We start from the raw sequence: 22,327 nt of genomic DNA on the forward strand, positions 1-22,327 counted from the left end.
ACAAGTACCAGAGTAGGACAAGTGACACAGTCAACAACAAGTCATGCTCTCCTTGCTCTCATTAGCAGGGAGATGTAAGGCCAGAAACGCATGCACATCACCCCAGCTAATTTAGTCAAAAGAAAGGCAACAAAAGCACTAAGCAATGTTTAACCTACGCAGTATACATACTGCACTATATACAGTGAAAAACTGTATTCAAATCTTTCAAACCCTTATAATGCTCTGCACAGAAAAGGGCTGCTACATTGGACTCTGATGATATAATTAATTGGTTTGCAGCAATCCAGGAGCTCTGGGGAAGCACTGCAAACAAAACACGGTGCTGGGCAGCGAGGCAGCAGAATGTTTGTGAGAGCAGTCTTTGGCAGAAGGTGCAGCAGGGTGACTTCAGAGCACTAGGGTAAAGCTGATGTGGTCAAATAATGAAATCAACAAAAGATCAGCAGTAGGAGAGGTTAATGGAAGCACAGGCTGATTTGCAGCCTCTTTGACCTATAGCTCTTAAGGAAGGGCAAATTCTCCCACCAGGAAGCATTGCTCAGTGGAAGTGTGAGAGCTGGCGGATGGACCTGCGTAACGGCCATACAGATCCTAGTTATTTTTTCCTAATTGAGGATGCAGTAAAGGAAAGATTTGGCTCCAAATTTGACGCAGCTTGTGACATATAGAAAGGAAACAGAAAAGTGGTTTTACAGTCAAATCACCCACTACGTCGAAAATAACAATCCACCCTATGCACTCTGACAAAATAACACATAATGGAACTAAAACTGTGCTGAGAAAAATAGTCTGTTAAGCTTCCCATTCCTCTGAGGGAAGAGCTCTATTTTTAACATGGAGAACTGGAGCTACATACACCCCATCGAAGCTGCCTCACTGCAGCCAATTGAGAGAAGCAGTCTGCAAAGTATTAATAATTCATCTGATATAGTTTAGCTGGCATATTTCAGCAACCAAACCACACCAAACTCTTCTGCAAGGAAAGATAGGAGATATTTCAGAACAAGCTTTCCCCCTCCACAGTGTGTTCTTTTCCTTTCCATATATTAATTGGCAACGAGAAGCCTTCACAGGCAGCACTGGAGATGAAAGATCTCCATACAGCATTGGAGTAGGAAGAGCAGGGACACAGGTGAGAAAAGATTTCAGCAGCCACCAATGCAGTTTACTTCTGGTGAAAGGCAGATGATTCTGTCCTCCTTGCCAGTCTAGAAGTTACTGCTGGCACTGCAGGAGCAGCAGGCCTGCAGCTGCCACATCGTACCTGAGGGCTGCCTCTCTCTTTCCATGCAGTCTTAATTTGTAGGCAAAACATCTTTTTTCCATTGATTTCACCCACACGGCTTCAGAAGGAAAGTCTGTTGCCCTGCCATACCCTTCAGCAGGCCAAGTCCTGTATTTATGTCCATCCATTTTGCTTTTTAAGTATTTTCTAGAAAGTGGGAGTGGATTAAAGCAGCCCACCTCTAGGTGTATTCACTGTATTGACTGCTCTGGAGAGAAGTGACAGTAATTACCCTGAAAAGGTCCATTCTCAAGACTGAGCGTGGAGGGTGCTGAACAGACTCAAAGTGGTGAATAACACACAGCTGAAGGTGACAAGACACCATTATGAATTCATGGAAAAGAAAGCACACAAAGGACCAGGGTCTGTAACAATCACTTCTGATGAACAATATAGCACAAATTGGGAAGCTGAGCATATCCTAAATCAGAGATTTCACAATTCTGTGTAAGCAGATGTGCTTGAAAAGAAGCACCTTTGTTTCTATGGACAGTCCTTTCCATGTGATGACTTTTGCAGCAGCAGCACACTCAGACTGCAGAACACAGCTCATGGTATTTCCAAGCAGTGCCCTGGACACTCAAATTCTGCCTCCTCCAGTTTTTGAGACCCAATTACGAGCTCAGAGCAGAAATCTCCTGTGTCAAAAAGAACTGGATGATCTTCATGATTCCTTCCAACCCAAGCCATTCTGTGATTCTAAAAATGTCAGAAAAGTCCCTTCATCTCTCCAGGAAAGCTCCCTGCAGGTCAGACTGTCCTCTGGTGTGTTTGACCAAGAGATTCACAACAAGACAGCTTTTCTGCAAAAATCTGATCGGATTTGCCTGATTAGGACAGGAAACCCACGCTGACTCTTTCAGGTACATCACAAACCTTGTTTGCTCCCTGGGCTTCCCTGTGTGTCCCCTGCCCTCCTTGCTCTCGGAGCAAACAGACACACACCCTTCCCACTGGAGCCAAAGTCACTTATTAGAAGAAATTCATAAGTAACGCTATGGGGTTTATTTTGTTTTTATGCTCATAATTCAGGCTTCTTGATTCTGCTTGTTCCTGCAATTCCAGATCTATAGAGGCTCGTATTAAAAAGTTGCCTGGCACAAAGCCTGCATCATTTGCCTACTCTTTGATGCCAAACGCTTCTGTTTTTTGCATCTTCTTCCAGGATTCTCAGTGCACGCAGCCCAGCAGCCATCTGCAGAGCTCTCCTCCACCCCCAATTCTCAATTATTTTGCAGCCTAAGCAGCAGTTGCTCCAACACTGAGATGCGATTTCCATGAGACTCTGCAGCTCTCCTTCAATTTGAAGGAGTTTCTAACTGAGCACTTTTCCAGTTTTTTGGTATTATTCTAATCAGCCAAACATCATCACTGTCATATAGTATTTTTCATTGCTGTTACCTTCATCTTCTGGTCACACATTTTCTAGCTAAAGTGCTATGCATACACGATCAGATTTCTTGCAGCAATTTTTAATCACAGTAACAAAAAAAAAACCAACTCTAACTTTCACTGCACTGTTAGCACTGCTTCCACAGGCGCTCATTTATGATCCTGCTGGCTCTGCTGCATGAAGATGCAGCAAAACATTTAGAAAAATGCCACGCTGATGAAAATTAAGCCAACCTAAACGCTGCCACAAGGAGACAGTCCCTCCCTTCCCCAGCTCAGCGCCAGCATGGACAAGAGATGTCAGGACCTGTCTGTGTGTGTCAGCTTCTGAGGAGAAGAAAACAGTCTGCTGCCACTTGAAATCTGAAAACAATCTTGCAGTGTAGGGGACCCCAGGTACTGCAACTGTACACCTGTACAGAGGGGACTGCAGCTGTGAGGATGATCAAACAAGCAAAGACATCACTGAGCCTTAATCGTGGTCATCATCCCGAAGCCTGGCAAACAGCAGTGCCTGTTAGAGGCAGATCCAGCCCTGACCTCCCTCACCCCACACACCTCATTACACAGATCAGAGCCCAAAGCCCTGAACTCCCTCCAAGCATAAAGGGATGAGACCACGTTTATAACCCCATCTCTGTACCTGTAGAGATGGATTCCTGAAGGAGGGAAAAAGCATTCCCTCTTGGCACTGGTGTCGTACTGAGCTTGGAAGCATGGGAGCCTGAAAGGAAGTTACCAATTCAGACAAAAACAAAGCAGTCCGTGGTCCGTCCAACATGCCACTTTAAACTAGAGATGTTTTGCATTATCTCCAAGTCTTACTTCTATAATATCAAGGCCAAATTCCAAGTGTTAGTAATTAAGTCAGTGTTCTTAGTTCTAAGCACAATGTACTATGGAGACTGCTGTGGAGACATTTTGCATGAAACAAAGGAAAGATGCACCAGGAAACGCTGTGTAAGACATTCACGTTCAACAATACAGATTAACTACTCTGGAGAAAAATAAGAGATAGTAAAAGACTGCCTATAAAACTTGCACATATAATGCAGGATAACCCAAGACAGCTGAAGTTGCTGTCCATTACAATTGAAACTTGCAGTGAAAAAAGGCAAGAAGTGCTCTGGAGATTAATGCAAGAGTTTTATCCAAGTTTCTATTCAAATACTTGGCGATATTTGGCAAATAAACTCGCAGGGCTCTGAACACTACTGAGACAGTTATTTATGACTGACAAAATGCACAAGATACCAGACCATATTACTTCGCAGAGACAGGCTATGCCAGATGTTTTATGGCACTATATATTTTCAGTCCTTAATTAAAAGGAAACCAAAACACAAGAAGTCCCAAGTCACAATCATTACAAAGCTCGGAAGGAAAAACTTAAATCGAGTCTCTTACAATTCTCTGAGGACTTAAAATTGAAGTACCCAATAAAAATGGACAGATAACCATATAAGCATAGATCTCTTCACCACATTTAATTAAATGTGGCTCATCTCAGTCACAATTTTCTTGGAACCTACAGGTGCGCTTTTCTCAGAGGAGAGAAAACAGAACACAGAATAGGATAAGAATTCAGTTAACTGAGAAGTTAACCTCACTCTGGAGGGGAGATATGGATGAAGATCCAGTATATTACATGGAACAACAAAATTGCAAAACAATGTGTCGCACATTGTCTGTCAGATGTTACATTTTCTTCTTCCTTCCAACTGGAAGGGAATAGAAAGAACCTCCAGAACACAGCATTTCAAGAGAATAGCAAGTTCATAATGTAGAGAAATGAACACTAAAGCACAGTAAACTTCAGAAAAGAAAAACATGTGCCTATTTCTCCACATCCAATGGAATAAGACCTTCTTTCCCATCTAAAAGGCACACAGTCTTCTTGGTAAAGAGGGCAGAGAGAAAGGGGATCTTTCAGCAGGAATGTCAGTACTGAGCCCACTCCTGCCTACAGGTGAGCAGCCTGACCCAACTCCTGTTGTATGTGGTTTAAATTTGCAGAGCTGGTCAGGATGCAGTGCTCTTATCACAGGAAGATCGGGACACTTTGGAAAGTATTAACTCCAGTTCTAAACAACAATTGAAGCTTTGGAAACATGAAACCAAAATCCTAAAGGGCACATTTCAGGAAGAGCAAACACACGTTCCAGGACGAAGCAGAGGCTGCAATGCCTACTGCAGAGCAGTCACACTGCCACAGCTCTGGAAAGCTTCCCAGGCTGCTCCCAAGCACTGATCCCAGGGAGGCCCGGCTCCCCATGACCCATGTGCCCAGGAGCAGCCTCTGAGCAGGGCAGGACTTCCCAGGACCAGGCAGCACTGCAGGCAGCTGCAACAACCCTCGTGCTATAAAAGCCCAGAGACATCAGCCAAGTGCAGCTGCTGAGCTTTGGGTGGAGGTGTGTGCATGCACGTGTGCTCCAACTGAAATTAAGGTGACCGGTGAGCCAGTGTGGGTAAAGGAAGAGGAGATTTAACGTCTGTCCCTTTAACTGAGTCCAAACCCAGGTCCTGCCAAGGACTCAGAACACTTCCAGTTAAGTGTTTTTCCAGATGACACACAACTCGTGGTTCCAGGGCTGGCACAGAAACAAATGTAAGAAAGAAAAGCTTTCACTGGCCTGTAGGAGAAGCACAGCAGAACAACTGGAAAATGTGAAGATGCTTTGATTCATCTGGTGCTAAGGGGAACCTGGAGAAGTTTCCAGATTCCTGGGACTCTTTGAAACAGAAGTTTTGGAATCCTAACCAAGAAAGTCCCTTTTGCTCCTGGTTTGCTTTTTTGTTTTGCAACAGAGTAAGATAAATACATTTGCCCAAAATATCTTTCCCTTAAATGAACAAAGCTATGTTGTTAAAGCACCACAGGGGGGAAGTTCCCTCACCTTGGGTGAAAATAAATATATGGAGAAATTGCATTAGTCTGCTGTCAGACTTCTGAGCAGAGCTTTACTACATTGTGTGATCCTGTAGCGTAAGAGGAGGATATGGAAAGATCGCCACAAAGAAGTGAACCAGATGACATGGCCCAACCGTAATCCTATGGCTGTTTTTTTCATCCCCCTGTCTTCACTGATCACTTATTCCACAGAATCTCACTGTGCATTCCTGGATAAGCACAGCATTAGGGATTGTGCTCATGAAGCACTGTGCTTGTTACCCAAGCCTACACAGAAAATAAAGTGGACTTTAAGCCTGGATGGTAGATTCATCTCTCCTCCTTCACAGGCTCGCTGTGCTGTGCCACATGGGGCAGTCACTGCTGCCTCACTCCGCTGCAAGCCAGTCTTAGGTTACTGGTTTTCTGCCATCTACTGAAGTTCATCACCACTCCTCCCAGACAGAACCTTCAGTGCTCTGAACACAAGGCAGACAGCAGCACGAAGCGGCACTGAGCAGGCACTGCTTGCCGGTCACTTCCCCAGGCTCTGAAGCACAGAGGCTGCTCTTGCTGCAGGGTAGATCTGCTCAGAATAGCCAGCAAGCAGTTTGGATTCTGGGAGAAGATCCACATCTTCTAGTCTCTAGTGACATTAAACTACATTTGAACTTGAAAAAAAAAAATCTCATTTTCTCTTTTAGATCAGCGTAGTCGACACAGGGACTGGGGAAAAAAACAATGACGTGCTGTACTGCATTTTGTGATTACCCACACAGAGTTTCATGGCTGAAGGAAACCCCATTCTCACAAATCAAAAAGAAATATTGGTGACCTCCTTAACACAGAGGATAAAAATACTGACAGTGGACAGAATCTCAATGGAATTACCTGTAATGATTTACTCCATAACCTAAGTCACCCCTCACACCTTTGAGTTTTAGGAGAATTCAGACATCTTTCTTTCCCTGTCTTCTACACTTGACACAAGTTCTCAGGGATATTAAAACAATTGTTGGTGCCACAGCTGTCTACACTGGTGATCGTGGATGGGCTGGAAGTTCTATTTCATGCATAGTGTTTTCCTCTAAACTTATCTACGCTATTTATTAGAAGATGACAGCTGAGGGAAGAAACCACATCTTCTGAAATGTTTGTGCAGTGTGTAGTAAAACAAGCTTGTTCCAAATATAATAAGTGTTTAAATAGGAGAAGGAAGGGGTGGTTTCTTAAATCAGAAATAATACTCTTACCATGAGATGTTCATAGAAGTGTTATCTTAATATTTACTTAGGTTTTTGGCAGCGCTGGGTTTGCACTACCATACATCACCTCTTCAAATACCGCAAAGTGTACCTAGATATAAAACATCAGCCACAAGGAGCTTATCAGAATAATACTATGTCAGAACCATGCTTTTTTAAGCATGCATTTGGTCTCAGTTTGTCTTACCTGAAGTCAAGGGCAAGATATGTATTTCCTTATTAAAATGTAGGATTTCCTCCCCTTACCACAAGAGTTCCAGAAGCAGAAAGCAACACAGGTCTCACCTCCCACCCTAAACAAGCTCAAAAACCTAAAAAACAGTGTTAACATCGTGGATTCCTGTTTCAATGGCATCTTCATAGCCCCCTGTTGCTAACCCAGCACTGCTAACTACAGAAGCCTCCTGCTGGTTCGCTCAAGTTTGGATCAGCCCAAACCACCAGCACTCCTCCCAAAAGAGAAAGACAACATATGCCAAAAGTAGATAAGAACCTGAGAAAGCCTCTGCCAGCCAAGGAGAAAGGGAGAGAGTATTGCATGTGTGCAGTAGAGTGGCACTTATAAGTAATGCATCAGCACCTTTCATCTGAGCATACTAACAGCACTTCGTTGAAAGACTTTAGTTTGCAGTTTGTAGCATCTGGGATGGTGTTCCCAGATGTTCTGTACTTTTCACAATTGTTCCTATTGTCTTCCCCCATCCCCTATTAATTCTACTAAGAAACTACACAGAACTGCCACTTTACAGGCAGACTTGCACCCACCAGCACCAGGTTTTGTCAGAACTTCATGGACCACAGATATAAGGTCCAATTCTGCAAAATGCTTTTACTTAGCAAACACAGTATGCTACAAATACCTCTAACAGCAAGCCTTCTCCCTGCTCATTTTGCTTATAGAATCATTTGCATTTCCATTATTTTAGTTCTAAAACCTTGAGTGTACCTGAAGATTCTTAAGAAATAGACTGTCCATTTTTATGTAATGTCGTGGTCAGAAACATCTGAAGAAAATGCATCTGAGTGAAAGGGAGTTTAAAGAGCAAACTGTCAGCAGGTTACTGAGCACAACAAGTAAGATCTGAGAGGCACAGCTCTGACGCTCTGCCTTGGAAATGCTGCAGTAGGTGCTCCAACCAGCAGCACAACACTCTGCTGCTCAGGTGCAACTCTCATCAATAATGGATCTCTCAGCATCCAATTAGATTTCTTCACCTTTTAAAGCTTGATGAAGCTTATTCGTTCTCAGGAGATCTTTCTCCCCTTGAGGAGCCCCAACACTTTGTTGTCACAGTTCCTAGAACTGCTTGCTGGCATTTGGCCCAGACAAATTGTTTGTGAATGTGTGCCTTCATTGCTCCTAAAGGAGACAGAAAAATTGACAGCTATGATAAATAAGGGGGATGTTTCAAGGCACATACAGTGCTCTTCACATTCTAAGTACTCCGAATGATCCCTTGAATACTTACAGGCCTCCAGATCAAACTTGGATCAATGAGAACTGCAGGGACAAGGTTCTCACTGTGTATTGCAGAAAGGCTCGGACAGTCAGACTTTAAGATTGGTGTTTCAGTGCTGTAACGAGGCCCTGCATTCCTTTGGAAACATTTAATTCCAGGTGCTCCAAACTTAACTGTTCCCAAGGAAAGGTTACACCTGGTAACACGATGTGCCGTTGGTCTTGTGTCAAACACACTGTTCAGGTTTAGCAGCCTGCTTCCCAGCTTTCAACTACTCACTGAATTGTGGACAATCTCTGTCATTCACATTTTGCTCATCAGCACAGTAGGTGCAGTGCACACCATTGGCATATTACCAGTTTTGAATGAACAGTTTCTCCCCAAATACTTGTTTGGATGAGAAAAGCCCAATAATCTAAAAAACATGGTTTTCCTTAGCACACTTGGAGACCCCATTGCTTCCACATATAACAGCTCTCCACACAACACCTAGAGCAGGGGAGCTCCCAGCTGGCCATGATGCTGTCTTGGGATGCATGAAAGCGTGAACGCCGTGCAGTTTTATCAACACCTCACAACATTCTGCCATCACTGCCATGCTGCAAGTTTCTACACGTCCCCAATCTCGGCTTTGCAAAGGGTTCTAAGTGATCTTGTAGCCAGTGTGAACAAAGCTAGAGCAAGCAGGAGCAAAACAGCTGCTGGTGAGTCAAGAAATAAAGGTGCTAAATAATGCACCTGGGAACTCATGCTTTCCTCTGCTAATTGTATCACTTGAGTCTGTCCCTGCCTCTTGTACTGAACCAGAACCAACACTCCCAAGTATGTTATTTCATGTTAGCATTGTGCTATTACAAAATACACTGGCTTTCCTCACAAGAAAGCAATAAAACCCTCCTACTATATGCTACATTGAGCAGTCATTACAACAGAGGATTGATAGATTTCTTCCCTGGCTGTGCATCAGACTCATTTCTACCCTTCCAGTAAAATATAATTAGTTAAACTTTGTGATCACCACCCATAACAATTTTCTCTGTAATGAAAAAACCTGCGTGATTACCACATTCTTAATAAGGGTTATAGGATAATTGTAGTATTTTCAGCTAGTCTCTGCTTTCTTGCTACCCTCAGTGGGCTAAAGACAATCTGTTCAAAACCACTTGCAGTGCAACGGGAGGTGTAACAGTGACAGCAGAGCAACAAGAGCCCAGACTGGCAACTGAAGAACTGCTTAAACGTGACAGCAGCAAGCACAAAGATAAATGAAGGAATCTGCTTACTTTTCAGAAGGCCTCACGTGCACAGAGATGTCCAGATCAGATCCCCTCACCTCCACTGCCAACCCTTAAATGAGGGCTGGCAAGGGGTGGATCCTGGCTCCAGCCCTTCCATCACTCAGTACATTGCGTGCAGCTGAGCTGCCCTGGGCTGGCCCTGCCTTCCCACCAGGTGCTCCATCACTGCTTCAGGCCGTGACTCAGCTCTCATATCAAGAAAGCATGATTGATGAGTGGTTAACTGTACATGTTCTAAAAACTGTTGTCAGAGTGTCTGCTGTGCTGTGAGCTCAGCGTGTAGAAGAGATCCATCTTTCAAATCACCACAGATTAATAAGGTTTATTCCTCTCTACATTTGTCCTCGCAATGTCCAGATGTTCTCTCCATCTATTTTGCAGAACTTTACAGCACACAACCAGCAGTGTGAGTTCATCCATTCTACATCATAATCAAAAAGTATATAAAAAAATCAACACAAATAAGGCAACCTCTGATATGTCTGGATTCTGCAGCTCCTACACCAAAAGCTCTGGAACATTTATACTTCACAATACATCCATCAACAATTTGATTTGACTTAAACACAATCAACACCACAATCTGTACTATAATAATCAGTTTCTCATTACAGAATCTTTTCTCTGTAGAAGATCCACTGAGTGTCCTTGTGATTTGGGGCAGAAGAGGTCCTTGTCTTTGAGTGATTTTTAAAGAAGTGATTTTAATTTGTAATTTGGCTTCTAAAAAACAAACAAACAAAACTCTATTCAGGCTAATAAAGATGAACAAGCAGCAAGCTGTGTTGTCAAACACAAAGTCAAGAGGAATGGAAACAGATTTGGATATTTCAGGACATTTAAGCTGCCATTCAACAGATGGGTGAGTTCTGCATAACCCATTGTCAGGAGCCACATTTGAAGTGCTCAGTCTCTCAAACTGCAATGAGAGTCATTCATGCTCAACACTAACAGTGTGGAGATGAGGAATCAGCCTGGCCAAAGAAGGTTAGAAACTGTCATTCATCGACAGTGTTTACTCTTTAGGAAAATAGTTTAAGCAAACGAGGAGGATAGAGCCAAAAACATTTACTTTCTATGGCTTTCTCAGCCAAGCTACAAAGTATGCAACCTGCAGTAGATTATGTTCTCCAAAAATACCTGAGGGTGTAAATCCGACAACGTGTCAGTTGTGTAAGGTGACAGGAATGACCATCACCCAGCTGCTAAAGATTATTCCAGAAAGCACTGCTCTCTAACTATCTCTAAGAAATCTTTAAAATGTTTTTTTTTTGTGACTTTGAACCTAAAGTGAGGGAAGATTCAGCGAGTGGAATCATTTGCAATGTCACAGCTGAAGCTCAGCAGATTTGCTGCACCATGCTTTCACATACAGAAACAGTTCCAACTCAGCAGGAAGCTCCTTATGTAAGAGCAAAGCAGGAAGTTAGAATTTCTTGTAATGCCTTTACATTCACCTTGAAAACTAATGACAATGGTGCTCAATTAAGTTAAATTCTGCCTGATCTTTATCACTTTTTTTGTGAATCACAAGCTCAGCTGGGAGCCAAAGGTTGGAACACCAGGGGCTCAATGCACAACAGCAGTGTTGCAGTGTTTTAGCACAGATTTGCACCCCTGAGACCCTCAGCTCCTGTGCTGAAGAATCTGCAGAAGCCATTCTTTGCAAGGAAGGATGAAGTTGCAATATGTGCATATCTCCATGTTGTATTTCTTGAAGATTTCATGCCTTGGTGCTGTTGGGGTTAAGCCTGTAAAATGGCAGGAAGGACTTGAGGACCTAAAGTAATGGGGGATCTTGAAACCAGTGACAGAACTTCAGGAGAATGTGTCAGCATGAAGGCACAGATGCTGCTGTGAAGCACTTCTGTCCTGATACAGAGCATTATTCTCAGCTTGCAAATATACTTGCTGCAAAAGAAAACAAGCTTTTAAGCACATTACTTGTTTTTGAGGCTTACAAATGTTTTAGCTGGAGTTTTCTGTAGTGTTTGATTTCTTCAGTGCTATTGCTTTCTCAGAATCAAGTCAAATACAATAATACGGCACATCTTGCAAGAAGGATGTTTGTTTCTTACACATTTCCAATTGATATTTATTATTACTTTCGAAGTGAGGATCAGGCAGCCACTGACCTGAATACTTGAGATTTACTCACAGACACACACAGCCATAGGAGCCTTTTTCCTGTGAGGGCAGCAACTTTACACTGTAAATCTGACCACTGATGTGGTCACTCTGTATCCAGCACCTAATCAACGTGCAATCTCATCAGCTTTATGCAGGTGGATGAAAACGAGAAATGCAAGTTCTGCTGTGCTCACAGATTCAACCTTCGTTATCTGACTTGTAGGCAGCATCAGTTACAGTAGGAGTTAATATGCAATTCCAGTAAATGCCAAGCAAGCACATATAATCAAATGAGCCATTTAACATGTTAAAAGTAAGGAACATTCCACACCAAAGTGCTGCCTTTCATTTATACCCGAAGAAATCCTCCTAATAGCTTCTAATAGCAGTGTTTAAGAGACTTTTCTTTGGAGCACACTGTAGCGCCTTTGTTCTTTTCACCCCCTTCCAAAGCCCACTGCCGAGACACCAAAGCTGTAATTTCCTCCGCCTGTAAGAGTTCCATAAGTTTACCCGACCTTTAGAAAAATGCACTTCTCCTCCCCCTGCATCTCCCTTAAAGCAGCTGCTTTATCACAGTGGCTGCACCCAGGCCCTCCTGGCTGAGCAGAGCAGCGGCAGGCTGGCATCCTGCAGCACCAAAACCACACAAATCTCCCACTTGCTGCCTGGCTTAGCAGGATGGTTGGCAAGCACACAAGAAAGCCATCACTAGATGTACAGAGCAAAGAGCACACTGAGGCTGATGGGTTATTCTGTCTCTGATTGCCCCATGCTTTTCCTGGCCAGGGCTGTACTACTCACCAGTTCCTGAAGCACAAACTCCTTTCTAATGCCTGTCATCCTGTGTACAGCCTTGAGAAAATTACAGAGACCAGCTATTACAACTGTACCCCTCATGTCAACCTGGCTTGCGTACTCACTTTAGCCCACTTGCAATTTCTTAGAATTTAAAAGAAGTCATTTACAAGCCAGTTGAAGTCTTAAACCAAAGGGTTTGCTGTATGCCAGGGATGTAAATAATGCATAGGATGCGTTAATAGAAGGAATTCAGCTGTGCTCAGCAGCATACAAGGCTGATTATCATTACGAAGCACAAACCTAAGTGCCAATGCAGACCATCCAGGTGACTTTGCGGACACCAGACCCAGAAGAACAACAGAAACAGCCTCAGAAAACACAGAGCCTGGCTCACCAGCATCTGCTGAACTTTGTCACAGGAGTTGGAGAACACATTTTAAGGATAAATTCTCAGAGGATTGGAGTGCTCCGTATTCTCAAGACTCCCATCTCACGAAGTGTAAAGTTACAGAATAGATCAGCAAAACATTTTTCTGGACACAAACCATTCCTACCATACCACCACATTTGTTAAAAGTGGCAGAATGCTGTCCAGCAGATCCTCCTGTCTGCTTCCTCCGTGCCCCTGGTTGGATTGCCCCAGAGCCAACCACTGTGTGTCTAACAGCAAGTTCCATGAGGAGCTGCTGAATTAAGTTTCAGGAACTGTCAAACACAACCTCAGGAGAATTGATCCAGTGACAGACGAAAGATCAGAAATAAAGCTGTTGTCATTCTGTCTCACTAGAAATATTTCACAATATTAGAAAATTTCTAAATGTATTAAAACTAAAAAAGGCATTTAAACAATACAAAAGCTTCCAGTTTTACGTGGATGTGGAGCCTTCCAAGCTGTAAATCAGCTCAGTCCCACCTTAGTGCTCCTTCTGTGATGCTCTTTCCCTTAAGGCTGAACACTGTCTGGAACAAAACATTCCAAGTAAGCGTAACAGAGTTGTGTCTGAGAACTATTCTGATATGGAGTGTAATCAGTCTCCTCGATGGACCAAATGAAAACTCACAATCACCGATTTACTGTAATAGAGCAATGACCTCATACTGTTACCGAAAGAGCAAGCAGCTCGCAGTGCTCTTACACAGGGAAAAATAAGAAAAGGCGGCTGCCCTTCCCAAGATGGAGCTGATAGGATATCATGTCCATGTGAGCTAACCAAGCGTTTGCCAGTTACAGCAGTTTGCTCAGGTACATGTGATTCATGGCATTAAAATGTATTCATGACAACATATTAAACTTCGTTTCCCCTAACAAAATGGCAGAAGAGCAGTAAATGCTATATGTATCTTTGCACCAGTTGTTTGCACAGCCCCTGGACTTTGTACCAGCCAAGAGGCACCAGCACATATACACATGAGATGCACAGTGGCAGTTCCCTTCCAAAAGGATTCTTCCCATGGCACATTCCCAGGGAAGGAAATTCTTTCTGAAAGCTGAAAGTTCCCTGCAGTCCATTCCCCATTACCTCCTAAAGCAAAAGCAGCAGCAAAAGATTTTTAGCTATTTTTTCCTAGGGAAAGTATACAACGATCTGGAGAGCTCTGAGCAGGGCCATCCCTCGGGGCAGAATTCCTTGAAGGGCTGAAACCCAAGTGAGAGTGTGTGCCTGGGAGGGAAGATAAAGGAGGGAGGACAGAACTAGGTGCATTAAAGGAAAGGTCCTGTTGGTAGTCTGATGATGAAAAAGAGGGAATTAAGATGATTAAAAAAAAAAAGAAAAGGGTTTAAAAGCAGGGAGAAAATGTCTTCATGTCACACGAAACAAAGATAAACAAAACTTTTCTGGCAGCAAATGCTGCACCTCCTCTACCAGGTCCTCAGAAATTCAAGTCCTTTGTTTGGCTTTCATGTTACATGGCACACGAGAACAAGGCCTCCATGCTTCTCTGTGGCTTGTCCATATTACCCTTTTGTATAAGGGATCTTGGCATTTATTTTAATCATTTCAGGGAGGAAAAAAAGTACAGTCTGTTTTGGGCAGAAATACATTCCTTTACCCCCTTTATTATGGGCACTTTCTCTTGAAGGAGCCACCTACATCCCCTGCATTAAATTCCAATGCTAGGGCAATGTTAGGCATGGAATTATTAGGCAACAGTAAAAATGCATCACTCCCAGGTCTCCACATATTGATAAGCTATTTAATCAGTCATCTATTTTTAGCTAAGCAATCAGGATGCTGTTCATAAAGCACTTCACCTTAAAATGTAATTGCTTTCCTCAGATGACATTGTCGTGCTTTGTTCTTTTCACCTTTAACATGAAAATCCAAATAAAGAAAACAGGTAAGGCGAGATTTCGAGAGATGTGCAGGTAGGTCTGATGTCTGCTCTGACCTCTGGGATGTTTGTGTAAAGCAGAGAAACACTGCTTAAAGCAGCTACATCTGGTGATGCAGCATGTCTGAGATGTCCTGGGTCTGTTGTGCAGAGTGACAGGCTCATCTATGGGTAAGAATATAAAATATACAGAACACCAGTGGTCGAATGTCTTGATAGACATCAGCTATTCTTCAAGAATAGAGCAATAAACCATGACATGTTTGTGTCACTGAAAATGAGAGTAGGCACAATTAACCTTGCAAAGTAGCAAGAGAAATCTTTGTTGTATCATAAATTACCTCCATCCTCAGCACGTTTTTTGACTGTCACTGTCACATTTGCAGAAAGGATTCATCTTTATCTGAAGCTGTAATTGAATGCCAGTAGTTACCTTGGTGACATTTAAAAGTCTATTGCTGTGCTTTGCTGTCAACACTTTATAATACAATAAAGTGCCTCATGGAACAAGTCAGAACACAGCTTAGAGAATAGTTCCTATGACAACTATATAAATTGAGGAGATGGCAAAGATCCCAAAATGTCAAATGGACAGTAGTGGCAGGTAAAGAAAATCCAGGCTGAAGTCAGCACTGTGCTAAACAACAGCCCGGAGCCGGACTGCAGCCATCTCTGTGATTAAACCAATCTCCAGTTCTGTACGTACTCCAATTTTCACAGAAACTGCTGAGAATGGTGAAACGTGCCATGCTTCAGTCCGTGCGACGTCAGCTGGCTGCTGCTGGGACTGACATTAACAACAGAGAATCACAGTTCGGTGAATATTGTTTGCTGTACTTGCAATGTTTGATAGCAGTGGATGGACTTTTATTATCAGTCAAAATACAGGATTCCCATTCTGCTCACAGCAGCACGTCCTTCTGCTTTCACGTGCTGGAACAGAGCAGCACCGAGATCACTTTCACTCTTTGTATTTGTAGATCATTCAGTCACCCGGAGAAAGATTTGTTTCGTTGTCACTGGCACAACTCTGCTGTCTGTCTCAATGAGAATCAGAGAAGCCAGAGCCAGCCAAAGCTGCAGCCCACTCACTGCCCGCGCTGGGCCTGGCTGCACAGATAGGAAGGAGCTGAGACAAGCCAGAGGTGAGCGCTCAGTGCCGCCCTCACACAGAGCTCTGCAGCCATGGCCTCCCACCAGCCCTTCCATCCCATACGGCAACAGTGACTTAGTTCATGTGCTAGCAAGATTTTCTTTGGCAAAAATCAGGGAAATGGAACCTCCTCTGAATGCAGTTCTGTTACAGTATGGCAAAAATGACCAATGTTTCACAATCAAAAGTGCAGCAAGAACTGTGCCTCTTTGCCACATTTTCACCTGAGCATCACCTTAAGAGAAGAGAAGTAACAAAAACTGATGAGCAGCCGTCTTGTGTGAGACAAACGCTGTAAATTAAGAGTTTGCGTTCCTGCCCTCTGGTGAAGTTTTTACCTTGAACTCAGCACCCAGAATAAAGAAAATTGCCACTGAGGAACAAAAACGAAAAGTTATTTGTGCACAGGAACGGTTCACAGAAAATTAAACTACTGCAGAAAACCGGAGCTTATTATGCGAGAAATTCATAAGCTGAAACACACCAAAAATCCTCCCTCAGGATCTGAGCAACATCAGCTAAAAATACCCCTATTGCACGTCATCTACAAATTCAAAGGGTTGTTTAGGCTGTTTAGATTATGATCAAACAACACTCAATACAATTTTTTCTACTCGTGACTAAAAATAGTGCCACATTTTAGGTGTTCTGATTGCTTTCCTCACTTCATTTTTATTCCTGTTTCTAATTCAGACTCAGTGTTCCCCTCACCCTTGCTGAAAGCAAAGAGCAGTGCTTGGAGGGGACCGAGGGATGTATGGTTATTGCACACATTGGCCACTCTTCCTAATGAAAGGCGCAGGGCTCTGAGCAGGAGCGATTGCAGGGGAACTGCCTGCAGAGAGCATCCCTGATTTGTACAATAAAGGGCAGAAGACATCGTGTTCCCAGCCTGTATTCTTGTCCTGTATCTGCTCACATCTGTGCTTTGCAAGTGCAAGCACTAAGTAAGGCCGCGAAGTAAAGCCGCCTGCACACGTCTTCCCAGCAGCACGAGCTGTAACCAAATGGCACAAACATCTCTCGTGCCAGGAAGGTGTGGGCTCTGCTGCAGCAACCCACCGGATACCCATGGCTTCCTGGGATCCCAGGTGCTCAGCACTGTGCTGGCATTATGCCGCAGGAGGTAGCAGCATCCTCTGCACGTGGCCACGCTGAGACAGGTGGGAAGGAGCACCGGGCAGCTTTCAAGAGCAGCTGAATTAAAAGTCTCAGTGTAAGTCTCCAGTTTTCTCATCTTTCAAACTGAAAAGGAGTTCAAGAACTTTTCATCACAGTGCTGAACATAAATTACCATCATTTTTCTGTTATGTAACATGATTCATGCAAAGCATGCACTGGGCTTATTCCAGTTTCCACTGAAGTCAATAGAAGTGTTCAGCACCTCTGAAGAAACAGGACATGCTTATTCATGGGTATAATTTATGGTACTCAAATTAGATCATTGTCCTTAAGTTACCAGTGCAGAAAAGAGTGATTTCTTCTTCTTTCCTTTCTGTAAGGATAATAATGGGTCGACACTGGAATTTACTCTCAGATCCTCAGTGAAATGCCTAGGACTAGTCATACTTCCAACAAACCATAACACAAAATATTTGAAATAGTAGCTCCCAAAATCCCTTCCAGTCATCCATTAGGTCAAATCAGCTCCAGGATCACTGCCTATGTGAGCCCTCACCTCCAGGATGTGTCACAGAGGAGTAACTAACACAGAGATTTTCCAGTACAAACATATTAAAAGTTATGCATGAGTAAAAGCCATCTTCTGGAAAGGACAACTGGAAAGCCAAACCAGAAATCCATGAGTTAAAGCAACAGATTAGAGAGTCTTCTTACTGACAGATCTGCTCATCCTGATAGTTACTGCCTCAATTCACCATCCCTTCTTTAGGCACCTGGCAGCAGTTTGTGGCCTGATGGCCCTGTATGTTGAGCATCACCGTAAACTGCAAAGATACCCCTTGAGTCCTTGCACCTCCCCACCTCACCTGGGCACAGCTGCATCTCCCCGGACATCTCCTGTGGAAGGAAGCACTAATGAGGTGGGAGTAAAACAACAGCCTTTGATCAGTGGTGCTTGTAGAGCAAGCAGAGGAAGTCCTTTTTCTCATTCTGGACAGCTGAGCAAGAGCCTTTCCCACCCAGCCACTACAGAGCTTCCTCAGCTTTTCATAGGCGTTATGCTTTGTAGAGCAGCGAGGTTCCAGGTCAGTCCTGCTGGCCAGAGAAGGCTTCACCCCCTCTGAGCGCAGGGATAGAGGAGTTAAATACAACCCTTGGGCTGGGAATACATCAGAACCAGCAGGAAGATTGTATTTTCCATGCACCACATGAACAGATCTTGTTTTTATCTAGTCCCCCAGGCCCCACGCAGAGATGGGCAGATGGATCCCGCCAATCACTTGATGCCACAGTTGCCCCACACAAATGTGCTTGAAGGAAAACTTGCAGCACTCTGAACAAGGCTATTATAGGAGTCCAGAAACAACAGCTTGTGTGTTCGCATTTCTACTCCAAGTTTCAGACTGCTTCAGAAAACAGAAGGCCAATCTAATCTAATCCAATCTAATCTAATCTAGTCTAACCTAATCTAATCATCTAACCCTCTTGATTTCGAATCCTCTGGAGGAAGGCTGCCCACCGTGCTGCAGGACAGAGCCTTGTGGGCTGCTGCCTCTCCAGGCTCTGAAAACCAAGGGCCTTGCATCTGAACCAACAGCGTAAGTCAGTGGCACAAAGCACAGCTGGCACAGAATGTAGAGTAGCTAAAAAGCCAAAAGCAGCAAGTTTTGCAATTGCAGCATTTACACTAAAAAAATCAGGCTAGTGGAAGTACTATCAGGCTAGTAGAATAAACTCTAATCTTTTACCAGTTTCTAAACATGTAAATCCAAAACTGCCTAAACTTCATAACGTATGTATGTCACCTGGTGGAAAAGGACCTGAGAACAATCATCCTGATGTCATTTCTTTCCTTCAATTAAAAATAATTGGTAAATAATAAACAATCTGCATCTTGGTGTACAAAGGCACGTACAGAATGGGATGAAGAGGTGTGAGGCTCCTGGAGGAGCACTTCCTCAAGGAACAGGCTGTTTCTGAAATGATTTCAAGAAACGTGTAGATCTGGCAATTAGGGTAATGGTCAGTGGGGATGGTGGTCATAGGTTGGCAACTGGGCTTGATGATCCTAGATGTCTTTTCCAACCTTAGTGATTCTGTGATTCCAATACCACCCATTCTCTGTACATTTTTCTCCATGCCCTCCAGCGTCAGTCCCCTCTGCTCGCTGAAGAAGTCTTCGCTCCTTCCTTCCCAGCTCCACGCTCCACTTGTTAACAAATCTGTCTCTCCACCAGGGACAGATTGCCAACTAAATGCTTTATTCCTGGATTTTAATGGCTCCATATTTTATCTTCAAGTTCTGTTCTGTGAAGGATCGTGTTCTACAAGCTGCCTCCAACTTCCAGGTGAAAACACAGTTTACGCAGAGTTTAGCCTGACTCAAGATAAACCTCTGTTCCTTGGCCACACACATTTGCTGCTTCATCTCTCAGGGGGGCACGGAGCAGACTCCGTACTCAGAATTGTCAGCATGTCCAGGCTACTAACATGGGACATTTATCTCTTAGGGGAGCAGTACAGACGTGCAGAGAGCTTCCTTTTGCACCTCATTTTGCATCTGTACATACACAACACTTCTGAATTATTATTTTTAATCTACAGCTGTGCAGTACTGCACTGATACAAGCACCCCAGAAGAGCGTTGGTCAGTTTTCCACGCCAACAAAACAACCAAAGGTGTAAAAGAGAATAATCCAAGAAAATGTGATTGCTTAAGCAGGACAACTTTCCGAAGAGCAATCAAATCAAGTTCTTGTGGAAGTGAATCTTTGTGAGCCCTCTGCAAGTTGCTATAAAGCAATACATGTTAGCTGGTTCAGTCACCCCCCTTCCAGGAACAATTCTCCCCTCCAGCCAAGCAACACACAACTAAAAGCACCTTCCCAGATGGAAAATTTCTAGGCTAGAAATAAGTTGCCAAACCTTGAACAAAAGTTTTGTGAGTAATGTCTGAGCCAGGATTGTTTTCTGAAGTACTTTACTGAAAATACAATTAAATAGAATTAAAAAGCTTTTCCATATCTCAGCTAGTTTATGGAGGTAAAAGGAGACAGGGTTTCACAGAATCATAAAAGTTGGAAAAGTCTTCTAAGATCATCCAATCCAACCACCTACCTGCCGCCAGTATTGCCCACTAAACCACATCCCTTATTACCACATCCAAGCCTTTCCTGAACCCCTCCAAGGACGGTGACTCCACCACCTGCCTGGGCAGCCTGCCCAGCACCTGACTGCTCTTTTAGAGCAGAAGAAAGTTTTCCACACCCTACTTGAACTCTCTAAATCTTTTAGGATCTAAGACCTTCTCTAAGTCCTCAGACACACTAAACAAGGCACTTGTAACAGCTTCCTGTACCTGCAGCTGTTGTACAGGCAGGCATCTCATCTTCTTTCAAGCTTGGTGTACTCGACTGTAAAAGTGAAGACAATATTCAACAGTACTTATTTCACAGGAGGAGGTGTGGGGATGGTTTGCAAAGCAGTGATTCACTAACAGTGCTCTAAGCATAGAAATGATAGGAAATTGTTCTTTTATTATTGCTAACCCATTAATATAGTTTCACTATCTGCAGATGTAATGCAGCATGCAAAAACAGCTACCAATTAAGAGCACAAAAGGCAGGAAATCCTTTACATTAAATCCCCAGCAGCAGTTTCATGTCAGTGTAACTCAGAGCAGTATTAGTCTAATGTACAGAGTGAAGAATAATAGAAGAATTTTTTGAAGCTCAGAAGTAATCTTAAAGCCTGCATAATTTTTGAACAAGGAAGTCTCATATTTCCAAGAGGAGAGATCTATATGTGAAATTGCAATGAGGTGACTGATGATGGTTACCTTGGTGACATTTAAAATTCTACCACCGTGCTTTGCTGTCGGCGCTTTATAACACAATAAACTGCACAGGAAGGAAATCAACTCATTACTCAGAATGTGCTTCCAAGACAACAATGGCCTTCTCCACACCTAAAAGCTGTCACCTTACCTTTGAGAAGCTCAGCTTACCCAGCAAGAGTGACTTTGTGGATGTAACAAACCAAAAAGCACTTGGGAGAATTCCAAAGCAGAGGCAAAGAGCCCAGTGAAGTGCTGTAAGTCACACGCTGGTCAGTTCTTGCTAACTGTATTGCACTAGGGCTGGAAGCAATATCAGTGCACAGTACAGCAGAGCACAGAGGACCAGATTCAGGTCTTCCTTTCAGAAGGGCAATCCTTGAAAGGAATTTAAAAAGAAGTCCAAATTTTTCCTGCAGTTTTAAAGTCCCAGTGGCCATTAGGGTAAGTCTTAATGGTACAGCCTTGTAACCAAGTTCATCTCCGCACTATTTTCTTAATATAAAATTGAAACCTGCAAAGAACAAAATAGTCCATTTTCCTATGGAATTAAAGGTCTCAACCAGAATTTCAGATACTGCCATTTCAGGAGTCCCTTGTGACGTGTGCAATTTAACATTTCTATTGTCTTAATTGCTACTTACGTCCATCTGGTTCTGGCCAAAGCCAAGCAGCTGGTTTTGGTGGAAGACATGAAAGTTCTGTACATTTCCAGCTATGCAGGCTTGAGTACAATGATCTGTTTATTGATTGCAACACACGTGTGGGTGGTTTAACTTAAAAAAAACTAATATTAGGCATCATGTGTTACAAAGTAAACTTTCACTTACAGGAAAGTTGTTTCTATAGTAACTAATATTTTCCTACCAACACATTTCACATGAAGATTGCCATAGAAACAGAACTATGAGGATGTGTTCAGCAAAGAAGTTGTCAATGGCTTTTTCCTCAGCCCACTGCATCCTTCCCAACTGGGGATACATCCATTATTCTCCTAACAGGAGTGTGGAATATTTCCTGCCCACCTGAGAGCACGGTTTCCCCATATGTTTTCACATCCACATTTGCAGGAGGAACTGAAATGCTAGGTATTGGATCAGGTTATAAACACAGGCAAATTGGAGCTACTGTGCAGGGAGGTACAGTGGAACACCTTCATCTGCAGGAAAAAGGGAAACTACTACTCTACACCGAGAAGTTGGCTCCATCTATTCTCATCCTCCTATATCCTCAGGGTGTTGCTCATAATGTCAAAGGGAAACCAGCTCGTGCCAGGTCAAGGACTGAATCTCTTATGCTTTTGAGCACATATTTAGGCTTAAGCAGTCCCAAGGACAGTATGCAGACTCCCACTCA

At 43.4% G+C, this 22,327-nt stretch overlaps 1 long non-coding RNA gene across 2 annotated transcripts in view; it reads right to left on the bottom strand.

The window, feature by feature from the left end:
* The window catches only part of LOC116244377 (uncharacterized), a 70,691-nt gene extending 48,886 nt beyond the window's left edge, over window positions 1–21,805 (bottom strand). For both annotated transcript variants that reach the window (XR_004170179.2, XR_016471993.1), the window contains exon 1: window positions 21,616–21,805. This is a non-coding gene — a long non-coding RNA (uncharacterized LOC116244377). The remainder of the gene's footprint in view (window positions 1–21,615) is intronic.
* Between the last annotated feature and the right edge of the window lie 522 nt (window positions 21,806–22,327).

This window comes from Phasianus colchicus, chromosome 17 (assembly GCF_987193195.1).
Source record: "Phasianus colchicus chromosome 17, bPhaCol1.hap1.1, whole genome shotgun sequence".
NCBI classification, from domain to species: domain Eukaryota; kingdom Metazoa; phylum Chordata; class Aves; order Galliformes; family Phasianidae; genus Phasianus; species Phasianus colchicus.